The 12480-nt window shown below is 45.0% G+C and overlaps 1 protein-coding gene across 1 annotated transcript in view; it reads left to right on the top strand.

Moving 5' to 3' along the window:
- The first annotated feature begins 2259 nt into the window (after nucleotides 1–2259).
- Nucleotides 2260–12480, top strand: part of LOC145358221 (torsin-4A-B-like) — a 45152-nt gene continuing 34931 nt past the window's right edge. The window contains exon 1 of the mRNA XM_080212054.1: nucleotides 2260–2377. The gene's annotated coding sequence lies outside the window, so the exon portion shown is untranslated. The remainder of the gene's footprint in view (nucleotides 2378–12480) is intronic.

Raw genomic sequence — 12480 nt, 5'->3', positions numbered from 1 at the left:
ATTGTCTGGTGATGACCCTGACAACACCACCACCCCCGCCCCCCCCCCCCCACATTGTTTGGTGATGCCCCTGAGCAGCCCCCCCTCCCAAGCATGGTCATGGCTTTGGGTCTCTGCTGCCTGAGACCAGTAATGATTCTTGCCACTTTGCCATATTGCCGGTGATGTGGGAATCTTCTAGGAGTGGGGAGGCTGCCGTGTTCTCGCCAGTAAAATGGAGCTGGGAAGGTAACAATCAGGTCCATGCCGACCCCAAATTGGATTTTTAGCCTCTCGTGCTGTGTTCCCAGCTCACCACGCTGGATGGCAGGCACAGCGAGCTGGTAAGATCAGGCCCAACGTGGCTGGAATACCCAACAATGTTAGACTCCTCACTAAACTGTAAGTCTGTGGGTCACAAATCAGGAGCAGAATAACTTTCCACTTTTCTTCAGCTGTTACGTCATTTGCAACAAAGAGATAAACAGAGCTTTTCAATATCCTGTCCCCAGCTTTCCACTACAGGGAAAAATGGTTTAACCTTTCCAGCTGAGAGACATTTTTATCCGATGTATGTACCTGGCTTCTTTGTAACTTTGACACTCACTCTCCTCCCACTCTTGCTTCTCACTGCCATCTTTCAAAGTTTGAAACTTTCAAGGAGAAAGTTTCTGCTTGTTGCTAGTGTAATAAACCAAGGGTAGCTCACAGTACTAAAGAGTTTATTGCCGATGATAAAGAGTTCCTTACAAACAAGGGTGTGACAGAATTAACAATGTGAATATTCTCCACTCCAACTGAGGATCGTCCCCCAACCCAGGAAACACCCCTATGTTCCAGACTGGCTCGGGAACGAAGTGGAAAGGATCGAAAGCTTCAGGTTTTTAGATGTCCAGATCACCAACAACCTGTCCTGGTCCCCCCCATGCCGACACTATAGTTAAGAAAGCCCACCAAGGCCTCTACTTTCACAGAAGACAAAGCAAATTTGGCATGTCAGCTACAACTGTCACCAACTTTTACAGATGCACCATAGAAAGCGTTCTTTCTGGTTGTATCACAGCTTGGTATGGCTCCTACTCTGTCCAAGACCGCAAGGAACTACAAAAGGTTGTGAATGTAGCCCAATCCATCACACAAACCAGCCTCCCATCCATTGACTCTGCCTACACTACCCGCTGCCTCGGCAAAGCAGCCACTGTAATTAAGGACTCCACACACCCTGGACATTCTCTCCTCCACCTTCTTCAGTCAGGAAAAAGATACAAAAGTCTGAGATCACATACCAACCGACTCAAGAACAGCTTCTTCTCTGCTGCCATCAGACTTTTGAATGGACTTACCTTGCACTAAGTTGATCTTTCTCTACACCCCAGCTATGACTGTAACACTACATTCTGCACTCTCTCGTTTCCTTCTCTATGAATGGTATGTTTTGTCTGTATAGCGCGCAAGAAGCAATACTTTTCACTATGTGTTAATACATGTGACAATAATAAATCAAATCAAAAATCAAATCAAAATCCTGTGCTGCCTCTCTATTGGGTCCAGCCAATCACACAACCCTCAGAGAACAGGGGCCATGCTACCATGCTACCATGGAGAGAGAGCGAGAGAGAGAGAGAGATTGAAGCTGAGGCTGTGGGAGTTGGACGGAGAAAGAGAGAGAGGGGAGATTGTGACAGCAAATGCACAGGGTGTTTGAGTGATTGTGGGTGTGCAGGGTGTTGGAGTGAGTGTACACACTCAATGAACAGGATGTTGGAGTGAGTGTGCACAGTGAGTGTACACAGTTGATGTACAGGGTGTTGAAGTGAATGGATACATTAAGGATATACAGTGAGTGTACATGATGTTGGAGAGGGTGCACACTGTGCGTGCACTCTGGGTGCACACAGTGGCTGTGCAGGTGTTGAACTGAGTGTACACAGTGAGTGTACACAGTGGGTGCGCAGGGTGTTGGAGTGAGTGTACACAGTGAGTGTGCAGGGTGTTGGAATGAGTGTACACAGTGAGTGCACAGGGTGTTGGAGTGAGTGTACACAGTCAGTGTACAGAGTGTTGGAGCTAGTGTATACAGTGAGCGTATGGGTGTTGGAATGAATCTATATGGTCAGTGTACAGAGTGTTGGAGTGCAGAGTATTGGAGTGAGTATGCACACTGGCAGTGTACAATTCCTGTGCTCTGTCTGGAGTTTTCTGGAGCCTGATTCCTTAAACAGGAAACGTGAAAGGGCAGAGCTTGAGAAAAGCTTTCTCCTTCCTGTTACTGCAGTGAGGACGAGCTCTGTTTGTTAATGAGGCTGGTGAGAGGAATGTGTGTTCACTTCCAGCTTTCAGAGTTGCAGTGTGCGATGATGTGGGTCTGTTAATGTGCTGTAAAGTGGAGTGCAGTCGGGTGAGTCTGATTATTATTACTGTGGCTGGGTGCTATTACAGCAGCTCAGCAATGTCCCTTGCTTCTATTAATTACTTTCCTGTTTGTCCTTCACTTAGAAAGTTATAGCAAGTCCCTAATGACAGCAATTAAAGAAACATCTAGTGGTTGTTCAGTTCCTCAATACTCCTACACCTTCCTAAATATGCCAGTTCCTCTCGATTCATAGAAATTTACAGCACGGAAAGAGGCCCTTTGGCCCATCGTGTCTGCACTAACCATCAAACACCCATCTATTCTCAGCTCATTTTCCAGCAGTTGGTCCGTAGCCTTGTACGCTATGGCATTTCAAGAGCTCAGCTAAATGCTTCTTAAATGTTGTGAAGGTCTCTGCCTCTATGACACTTTCAGTTAGTGAGATCCCCACCATCCTTGGGTTGAAAAAGGTTTTCCTCAAACCTCCTCTAAATCTTCTGCCCCTTAATTAAATGATATGCCCCCAGTTATTATCGTTATCAAGGGAAATGTTCTTCCTTTCTGTGTCCCTCATAATTTTAATTCCCTTGATGAGGCTCCACCTTAGCCTTCTATGCTCTTAGGAGAAAAATCCCAACTTAACCAGCCTCTCTTCATAACTGAGACACTCCAGCCCAATCAATGTCCTGGTGAATCTCCTCTGCACCCTTTCTAATGTAGTCACATCCTTCCTATAGTGTGGTGACCAGAACCGCACAGATTAATCTAGCTGTGGCCTAATGAGCATTTTATACAGCACCACCGAAGCAAAAACTAACCTCAACTCTCCACGGATGTCTCAGGATCTTTCCCCACCCCCAACCCCTCCCCCTCCGATCAGGGCCAGCAAATTCCCTCCCCACCCTCCCTGCCCCCGCCCCAGCAGCAGTCAGTGCCAGTCTCATCCTCCCTTCCCCCAAACCTCGGACCCCTTCTCATCAACCCAGCACCCACACAGCTATTACTGACATACTCAGCTCCCACCTCTGCTCCCACCCATCATCACATGTAAATGAATCCATCTCTCCTGCGATGCTTCCACTGTGGTCAGTCTGTCCCGGCACTGCCCCCGGGACAGGCAGGCGCTGCTTGTTGGGCATCATACCAACCTAGTACATGGGTTTCCTCCAGGTTTCATCCCAAGAAAAACATGCTGGTTAGGTGCATTGACCCGAACAGGTGCCAGAGTGTGGTGACTAGGGGAATTTCACAGTAACTTCATTGCAGTGTTAATGTAAGCTTACTTGTGACTAATAAGTAAACTTTAGCTGAGCCAAGGGCTGTGCCAAGGTCCATTGCCAGGATACTACATGGCCATTCGCTCCTCCCTGGGGCTCTACTGACTTTTATGCTCCCAGGGGGACGCCCAGAACAGGTTCACTTCCAGTTGAAGCTGTTGTAAACCACACCAAGGTGACATCACATTGGCAAGGTTTGAAAATATGGTGAGGGCTCAATATACAGCAAGGGAGGCCTTTAGTAATGTAACTATATGGAGATGTATTGAAATGAGGTTTACAAAGAACAAAGAACAACACAGCACGGGAAACAGGCCCTTCGGCCCAACGAGCCCGCACCGCCGTCCCATTGTCTCAGTGACCTATTCATGATTTTAGTCTACACCTAATGTGCGAGGATCAGGGAGGTCCAATATAGGGACAATTTGTTACCCAATCAATCAGCCCATTGTGGGCATCAACCTGATGGCATTGCTGGCAAAGTGCGGCAAAAACCACAAGTCACAATCTCGCCAGCAAGATTCACAACTTCTGGGTTTTGCCGCATCTCGAACCCCCATATTGGAGAGTACCCACTGGGACTGGGTACAGTCACTGATTCAGACATAGGATTTGGTACAGGCATGGCAAGGAGATACAGTCACTAGTACAGTCAACGGAGCAGGTGTAGCCATTGGTGCAGGCATCTGTTTTCACTGTAGACAATACAAACAACTTTGCGGAAATAATTGTGAATCAGGAGATGAAAGGGAGAGAGGAACTTGAAACAATTACAATACCAGGGAAAGGCAACTGAGAAAATTATTAGGACTAAAAGCTGACAAATCCATATCCTGATGCATTTCATCTTAGCGTCGTTAGGAAGAGGGCATTGAGATAGTGGACAAATTGGTTTTAATTTCCCAAAATTCCCAGATTCTGGAAAGATCCCATCTGATTGCAAAATGCAAATCTGATTCCTCTTTTCAAAACAGAAAGGAGACAGGAAGCAGGTAAGCACAGGCCAGTCAGCTGAACATCTGTCATAGGGAAATTGCTGGAACCTATTGTTAAAGTTATAATGGCACGTAGAGTATCTCAATGCAATCAGGATGTCAACATGGGTTTTGTGAAAGGGAAATCATGTTTATTGGAGTTTTGAGGAAGTAACAAACAACATGATAAAGGGGAACATAGAACACTACAGCACAAACAGGCCCTTCAGCCCACAAGTTGCGCCGATCACATCTATACCTACCAAGCCATAGAACTATCTGTAACTTCCAATGCCATTAAATCCCATGTACTCATCTAGAAGTCTTTTAAAAGACCCCAGCGAGTTCGCCTCTACCACCACCGACGGCAGCCGATTCCACTCACTCACCACCCTCTGAGTGAAAAACTTACCCCTAACATCTCCTCTGTACCTACTCCCCAGCACCTTAAACCTGTGTCCTCTCGTAGCGACCATTTCAGCCCTGGGAAATAGCCTCCGAGAATCCGCCCTATATATTCCTCTCAACATTTTATACACCTCTATCAGGTCGCCTCTCAACCTTCGTCTCTCCAGGGAGAAGAGACTCAGCTCCCTCAACCTATCCTCATAAGGCATGCCTCCCAGTCCAGGCAACATCCTTGTGGAACCTGTGGATGTGCTGTACTTAGATTTGTAAAAAGCATTTGACAAAGTGTCACTTCAAAGATTACTACGTAAAATACAAACTGATGGTGTAGGGAAATCTTGGTGTAGGGATAACTTATTGGCATGGATTGAGGATCGGTTAGCTAACAGGAAGCAGAATGTAGGGATAAATGTGTCCTTTTCAGATTGGCAAGATGTGAAGAACGGAGTGCCACAGGGTTCAGTGCTGCTTACAATTCATATCAATGGCATGAGTGAAGGGACTGAAGGCATGGTTACTAAATTTGCTGATGACACAATGATAAGCAGGAAAGTAAGTTGTGAAGGAGTTGACAAAGGGATTCACTTAGCCCATCTATGGCCAAGGTTTTACAGTCTCAGCGCGGTATATCTCTTTTCCCCCACCCCGGCTAATGTGGCGAGCCATGTAAATCTCCATTCAGTTTGGTGAGACCGGGCAGGAGGCCATAAAATCCTGGAGAGATCGGTTCAATGAGTGGGCAAAAAACTGACAAATGGAGTGTATTGTGGGAAAATATGACCGTTTTGGCTGAAAGTAATAGAGAATCTGGAGAAATGGTGTGTAACGACAATAATCTCTCCCGCAATGTCTGTAAAGTGAAGGAGGTTGTCATCGACTTCAGGAAGCAGAGTGGAGTACATGCTCCTGTCTACATCAATGGGGATGAAGTGGAAATGGTTGAGAGCTTCAAGTTTCTTGGTGTCCAGTTCACCAATGACCTGTCCTGGCCCTCCCATGCTGACACTATGGTTAAGAAAGCCCACCAATGTCTCTACTTTCTCAGAAGGCTAAGAAAATTTGGCATGTCCACTACGACTCTCATCAACTTTTACAGATGCACCATAGAAAGTATTCTCTCTGGTTTATCACAGCTTGGTATGGCTCCTGCTCTGCCAAGTCCGCAAGAAACTACAGTGGATTGTGAATGAAGCCCAGTCCATCACTTGACTGTGCCTACACTTCCCGCTGCCTAGAAAAAGCAGCTAGCAGAATCAAAGATCCAATGCATCCCAGACATTCTCTCTTCCACCTTCTTCCGTCAGGGAAAAGATACAAAAGTCTGAGGTCATGTGCCAACCAACTCGAGAACAGCTTCTTCTCTGCTGCCATCAGACTTTTGAATGGACCTACTACATATTCAGCTGATCTTTCTTTACATCCTAGTTATGACTTTAAAACTATATTCTGCACCCTCTCCTTTCCTTCTCCCCTATGTACTGTGGTATGTAAAATGTGTAAAATGGTATGTTTACATAGCTCTTAAGAAATAATACTCTTTATGGTATCCCAATACATGTAGCAGTAATAAATCAAACCAAAAAGGAAGAAAATAAACCAGTATACTATTTAAATGGAGAGACATAATAGAACTCAGTCTGACAGAGAGATCTGGGTGTTCTGGTACATTAATCAGGAACAATTAGTACGAAAGTACAGCAAGTAATTATAATGGCAAACGGAATATTGGTGTTTATTGCAAGAGGAATGAAATATGAAATAATCACAGGGATTTGTCAAGGGCAGGTCATGCCTTACAAGCCTAGTTGAGTTCTTCGATAATGTGACTGAACACATTGACGAAGGAAGTGCCGTAGACGTGGTGTACATGGACTTCAGCAAGGCGTTTGATAAGGTCCCCCATGCAAGACTTCTTGAGAAGGTGAGAGGGCATGGGATCCAAGGGCCTTTGGCCTTGTGGATCCAGAACTGGCTTGCCTGCAGAAGACAGAAAGTGGTTGTGGATGGGTCTTTTTCTGAATGGAGGTCAGTCACCAGTGGAGTGCCCCAGGGATCTGTTCTAGGACCCTTGCTGTTTGTCATTTTCATAAATGACCTGGATGAGGAAGTGGAAGGATGGGTAAGTAAGTTCGCTGATGACACGAAGGTCGGTGGTGTTGTGGATGGTCTGGAAGGATGTCAAAAGTTGCAGCAGGACATAAATAGGATGCAGGACTGGGCGGAGAAGTGGCAGATGGACTTCAACGCGGATAAATGCGTAGTCGTCCATTTTGGCAGAACCAACGGGATGAACGAGTACACTATCAAGGGCAGGAGTCTTAGTAGTGTTGAAGAGCAGAAGGATCTTGGGGTCCGGGTCGACAGGACTCTTAAATCGGCCTCGCAGGTGGAAGAGGTGGTCAAGAAGGCGTATGGTGTACTGGCCTTCATTAATCGAGGGATTGAGTTTAGGAGTCGGGAGGTAATGCTGCAACTTTATAAGACCCTTGTCAGGCCTCATTTGGAGTACTGTGCGCAGTTCTGGTCGCCTCACTATAGGAAAGACGTAGAAGCTATTGAAAGGGTACAGAGGAGATTTACAAGGATGTTGCCTGGACTGGGAGGCATGCCTTATGAAGTTAGGTTGAGGGAGCTGGGTCTCTTTTCCCTGGAGAGACGAAGGTTGAGAGGCGACCTGATAGAGGTTTATAAAATGTTGAGAGGAATAGATAGGGTGGATTCTCAGAGGCTATTTCCCCGGGTTGAAATGGTCGCTACGAGAGGACACAGATTTAAGGTGCAGGGAGGAAAGTACAGAAGTGATGTTAGGGGTAAGTTTTTCACTCAGAGGGTGGTGAGTGAGTGGAATCGGCTGCCATCGGTGGTGGTGGAGGCGAACTCGCTGGGGTCTTTTAAAAGACTTCTGGATGAGTATATGGGGTTTTATGGGATTGGGGGTTATAGATAGGTGTTGATGTGATCGGCGCAACTCGTGGGCCGAAGGGCCTGTTTGTGCTGTAGTGTTCTATGTTCTACGTTCTATGCTGTGTTCCAGTTGTAGCAGGCGTTAGTGAAACCACATCTGTAGTTATGTGTTCAGTTTTGATTTATGAAATGATATAAGTGCATCAGAACCATTCAGAGAAGGTTCACTCCACTCAAACCTGGGAGAGGAGGGGGTGGGGGAAGGGCTGTTATCTTTTGCTAAAAGCTTGGACAGACTGGGCCTGTATCCCTTGGAGCTTAGAAGATTGAAAGGAGATTTGATTGAAACATAAAAAATTCTGAGCAGACCTGACAGGGTAGATGTTGAGAAAATGTTTCCCTGTGTAGGACAGACTACAACAAGGGAGCGCAGATTCAGAATAAGTGGCCTCCCATTTCAGGTAGACGTGAGAAGAATTATTTTCTCTCTGAGGTTTCTGAAGCTCTGGAACCCTCTTCCCCAGAGTTCAGTCGTGTCAGGGTTACTGAATGTTTATAAAAGGAGAGGTAGATAGATTCTTGACTAACAATGGGGGTAAAAGGTTATAGGGGTTAGCTGAAGAGGTTTATTTGAGTTTTGAGAGTGGACACACCATGCAGTAGACCCTGGGTGGAGATAGAGGCTGTGAATCTCTCAGTTCTTTTTGGAGCTCAGTCAGTGATGGTGGATATAGAAGGCAGTATAGCAGAAAATGATCATTCACAAGAAGACCTTTCGGATGTGGCCAAAGAACCCATAGAACCCCTACAGTGCAGAATGAGTCCATTCAGCCCATCGAGTCTTTGCCGACTCTCTGAAAGAGCATCTTACCCAGGCCCCCTGATCTTTTACCTCTCATTTACCATGGCTAATCCGTCTACTTCCCAATGAAGGCAATAAGAGAGAGACTCTTGCAGCACCAAGGAATCTGCTAGAAGATGAGGTCCCAGAGGTTTGTTTGTTAGATGAAGTCTGTGTTTTGGTTTTGAAGGAGTTAGCTGGTTTTGCTACAGCAGAGCAATGTCCAGATCTTCAGTCCACTGAACCTACCAATGTGATACCTGCTATATTCCTGGCTAACTAGGAAGATTCTTCCAAGCAGAACACACTTAATTCCATAGAGGATCACATGGCTAGAGAGCTAGTCATGACTATTTCTGTGGGTGAAAGTAAACTGCCAGAGTGGACACTGAGGGTGGAATTTTACCATCCTGTCCGCCGTTGGAATCATAGCGGACGGGGGTGGGGCGGACCATGCAAAAGTCTGTTGACCTCAGGTGGGATTGTTCTGGTCTTGGGGAAGCACAGCCAGAAAATCCCGCCCTGAGATGTTATTTTAGGGAATCTGGAACACAGGCATGGTCTCAGGATAAAGGACTGATTATTTAGAACCGAGGGGAAGAAAGATTTCATCGCTCAAAAGATGGTGAATCTTTGGAATTCTCGACCCTAGCGAGATGTGGATGTTTTATTGTTGTATATATTTAAAGCTATGGGATAGTCAGTGTTTTAATCTCAGGAAATGGAGGCGAAGCCCAAGATCAGCCGTGGTCATACTGAATGGTGGAGCAGGTTTGATGGGTCATAAAGACGCCTCCTGCTCCTGCTTCCTGTGTGTTCCTACCCCACCTTTCCTTCTTCCTTCCAGAATATATTTTATGTGGCAATCTTTCATTTCCTGTTCTCTACAATTATGCTTCTGTTATCAGTGCCCCCACCTCATTTGTTTGATTTTGAATACTACCTACCTTGCTGTGCCAAAGGCTCCAGTTGTTCTTGTGTGCTAATCATCAGGCTGTGTTTTTGCACATTCCCTTTTTTCTTTCTGCTCAGTGACATGTTAGTCATTCTCAAGTCTGAATGCAGTAACGGTCATTCAGCCCCTCCAGCTTGGTCCACCATTCAGTCATATCCATTCTAAACTTCTCCACCCTCTATGTGATATATTTCCTCATTTCATTTCTGAAAGGTTGGGAAATATGACTCCTCTATCTATCTGTTCCCCATAATACCCTGAAAATTCAATCAAACTGCTTCTTGACCTGGTAACTTGCAGGATTACAACCACAGTTTGTGTAATCTCTCCACGTAATTATTGAATCCTTGTAACTCAAGTATTGTTCCAGTAAATCGTCACACCCTCCAAGGTCAATATGTCCTTCCTCAGGTGTGGAGCCCAGAACTGCTCACAGTAACTCCAGGTAAGGTCTAGTCAGGGTTTTGAGCAGCTGATTCATGACTTTTACTTCCTTGTATCCCAGTGCTCGAGTTAAAAAGACCAGTGTCCCATTAGCCTACTGGATTATTTTCTATGTTTGTGACAGTTTACCAATCTGAGTGCCTAGTCCCTAAACCCACATTGAACTGTCCCTGTTTCAAACTTTTCACCATTTTGCCAGTACCTGTCCCAGCCTGTTCATAGAGGATTATCTCATATTTTCCACATTGAAATCCACATGCCAAAGCTGTTTCCATTCACTTAATCAATTAATATAGATGGTGCCAGAGTGAGGAGACTTCTTACAAGCTGTGCCCAGCGCACCCTCTAATGCTATCTTTTACTCTCATTCTAGCTTTTAAAACTCTATTCTGACTTTTTTAAACTCTGGGACAATGCTTATACAGAAGTTTGAGATCACGTACCAACTGACTCAAGAACAGCTTCTTCCTTGCTGCCATCAGACTTTTAAATGGACCTACCTTGCATTAAGTTGAACTTTCTCTACATCCTAGCTATGACTGTAGCACAATGTTCTTCACTCTCTCCTGTCCTTCTTGTAAACGGTTTGTTAAGATAGATCCATTCAAAAGTCTGACGGCAGTAGGGAAGAAGCTGTTCTTGAATCAGTTGGCATATGACTTCAGATTTTTATACCTTTTTCCCAATGGAAGAAGGTGGAAGAAAGAATGTCCGGGGTGCATGGCTCCTTTATTACGCTGGCTACTTTGCCAAGGCAATGCAAAGTGTAGATAGAATCAATGGATTTGCGTGATGGATTGGGCTACATTCATGACCTTTTGTCGTATTGTGCAGTCTTGGACAGAGCAGGAGCCATACTAAGCTGTGATATAGCCAGAAAGAATGCTTTCTATGGTGCATCTGTAAAAGTTGGTGAGAGTTATAGCTGACATGCCAAATTTCCTTAGTCTTCTGAGATAGTAGGTGGGCTTTCTTAACTATAATGTCGGCATGGAGGGACCAGGACAGATTGTTGGTGATCTGGACACCTAAAAATTTGAAGCTCTTGATGCTTTCCACTTTGTCTCCGTTGATGTAGGCAGATGCGTGTCCTCCTCTATGCTTGTCAATCAGCCAATTTCTCCTATCAATCAGCCAATTTCAAACCAGATCAATCATTTGATCTCATTGAGACATACAGGACTCAACAGGGTAGACATAGGAAGGATGTTTCTCCTGCCTGGGGGTGGAAGGGGGTCTAAAACCAGGTGACATGTTCTCAGGATATGGGCTGGGCTATTTAGGATTGAGGAGTGAAGGAATGTCTTTATTCAGTAAGCAGGGAATGTTTGGAATTCTCTGCCCCAGAGGGCTGGATTTTGAGTAATTAAAGACATTTGAGGGATATGGGGATACTATGGGTTGAGAAAGAAAATTAGCCATGATGAGGTTGAATGGTGGAGGAGCCTCATAGGAGAATGGCCTACTCCCATTCTTATGTTCCTTTTTGTCTTCAATCCCATGAGCTTCAGATTTAGCTAACAGTCTTTAATGAGGGAATTTATGGGAACCTCATAGAAAAATCATTCATGCACATCCTCTGATAATCATCTCTTCAAAAAACTTCCAACCTGGTTTGTCAGGTATAGCTGATACTTTGTAAATCCATGGAGACACTTGCTGATCAGCTGAAAATTTTCAATCATCCAATCCCTGAGGATCCAGTGATTTCCCTGGTAACAGATGTCAGATTAGTTGGTCTATCATTCCCAGATTCCACTCTCTCACTTTCCTTAAAAAGCACAGTGACAGTCATCATTTTCCAATCTTAAAGAAGAGTTCCCACATTGAGAAGGGCGGAATGTTACATTTCGGATGTATGCAATGTTTCTGCTTACTGTCTGTGAAACCCTGGATTGGAAACAGTCTGGTCCTGGAGATTAGATTTGTTATCACTGTTCCAGGGTCAGTGCCTGATTCAATTTTAGATTTCTTGACAATGCAGCGCGTTGACCTTTTCACTTATTGTAAATATTGTTGCTTATTATTCAGTGTGACCATTTCCTCCTTGTTATTGATGGTATGATTAGTCAAAACTGTTCCCTCAGTTTCCCATGATCAATATGGTCTGGATGTGTGTCACTCCTTACCCTTGGAGTGAGTGAGTCAGTTTTAAATAACTCAGCAGCAATCCCTTTATATTTGAAAAAGGAAAAATTTTGTTTCTTTTTCACCCCTCTGTGCTCGAGGTTACTAAAGAAAACCACGACTCTCTCACTCTCGCACGTACCAAAACTAGGTAAAGTAACAATAGAGCAACACTTCCAAAATTAGGATTTATTGCAGTCTCTGTTTCAATGCTGGTC

Source organism: Carcharhinus amblyrhynchos, chromosome 25 (assembly GCF_965287045.1).
Source record: "Carcharhinus amblyrhynchos chromosome 25, sCarAmb.v2.hapA, whole genome shotgun sequence".
In the NCBI taxonomy this organism is placed as follows: Eukaryota; Metazoa; Chordata; class Chondrichthyes; order Carcharhiniformes; family Carcharhinidae; genus Carcharhinus; species Carcharhinus amblyrhynchos.
This window is presented reverse-complemented; position numbering and strand designations above follow the sequence as displayed.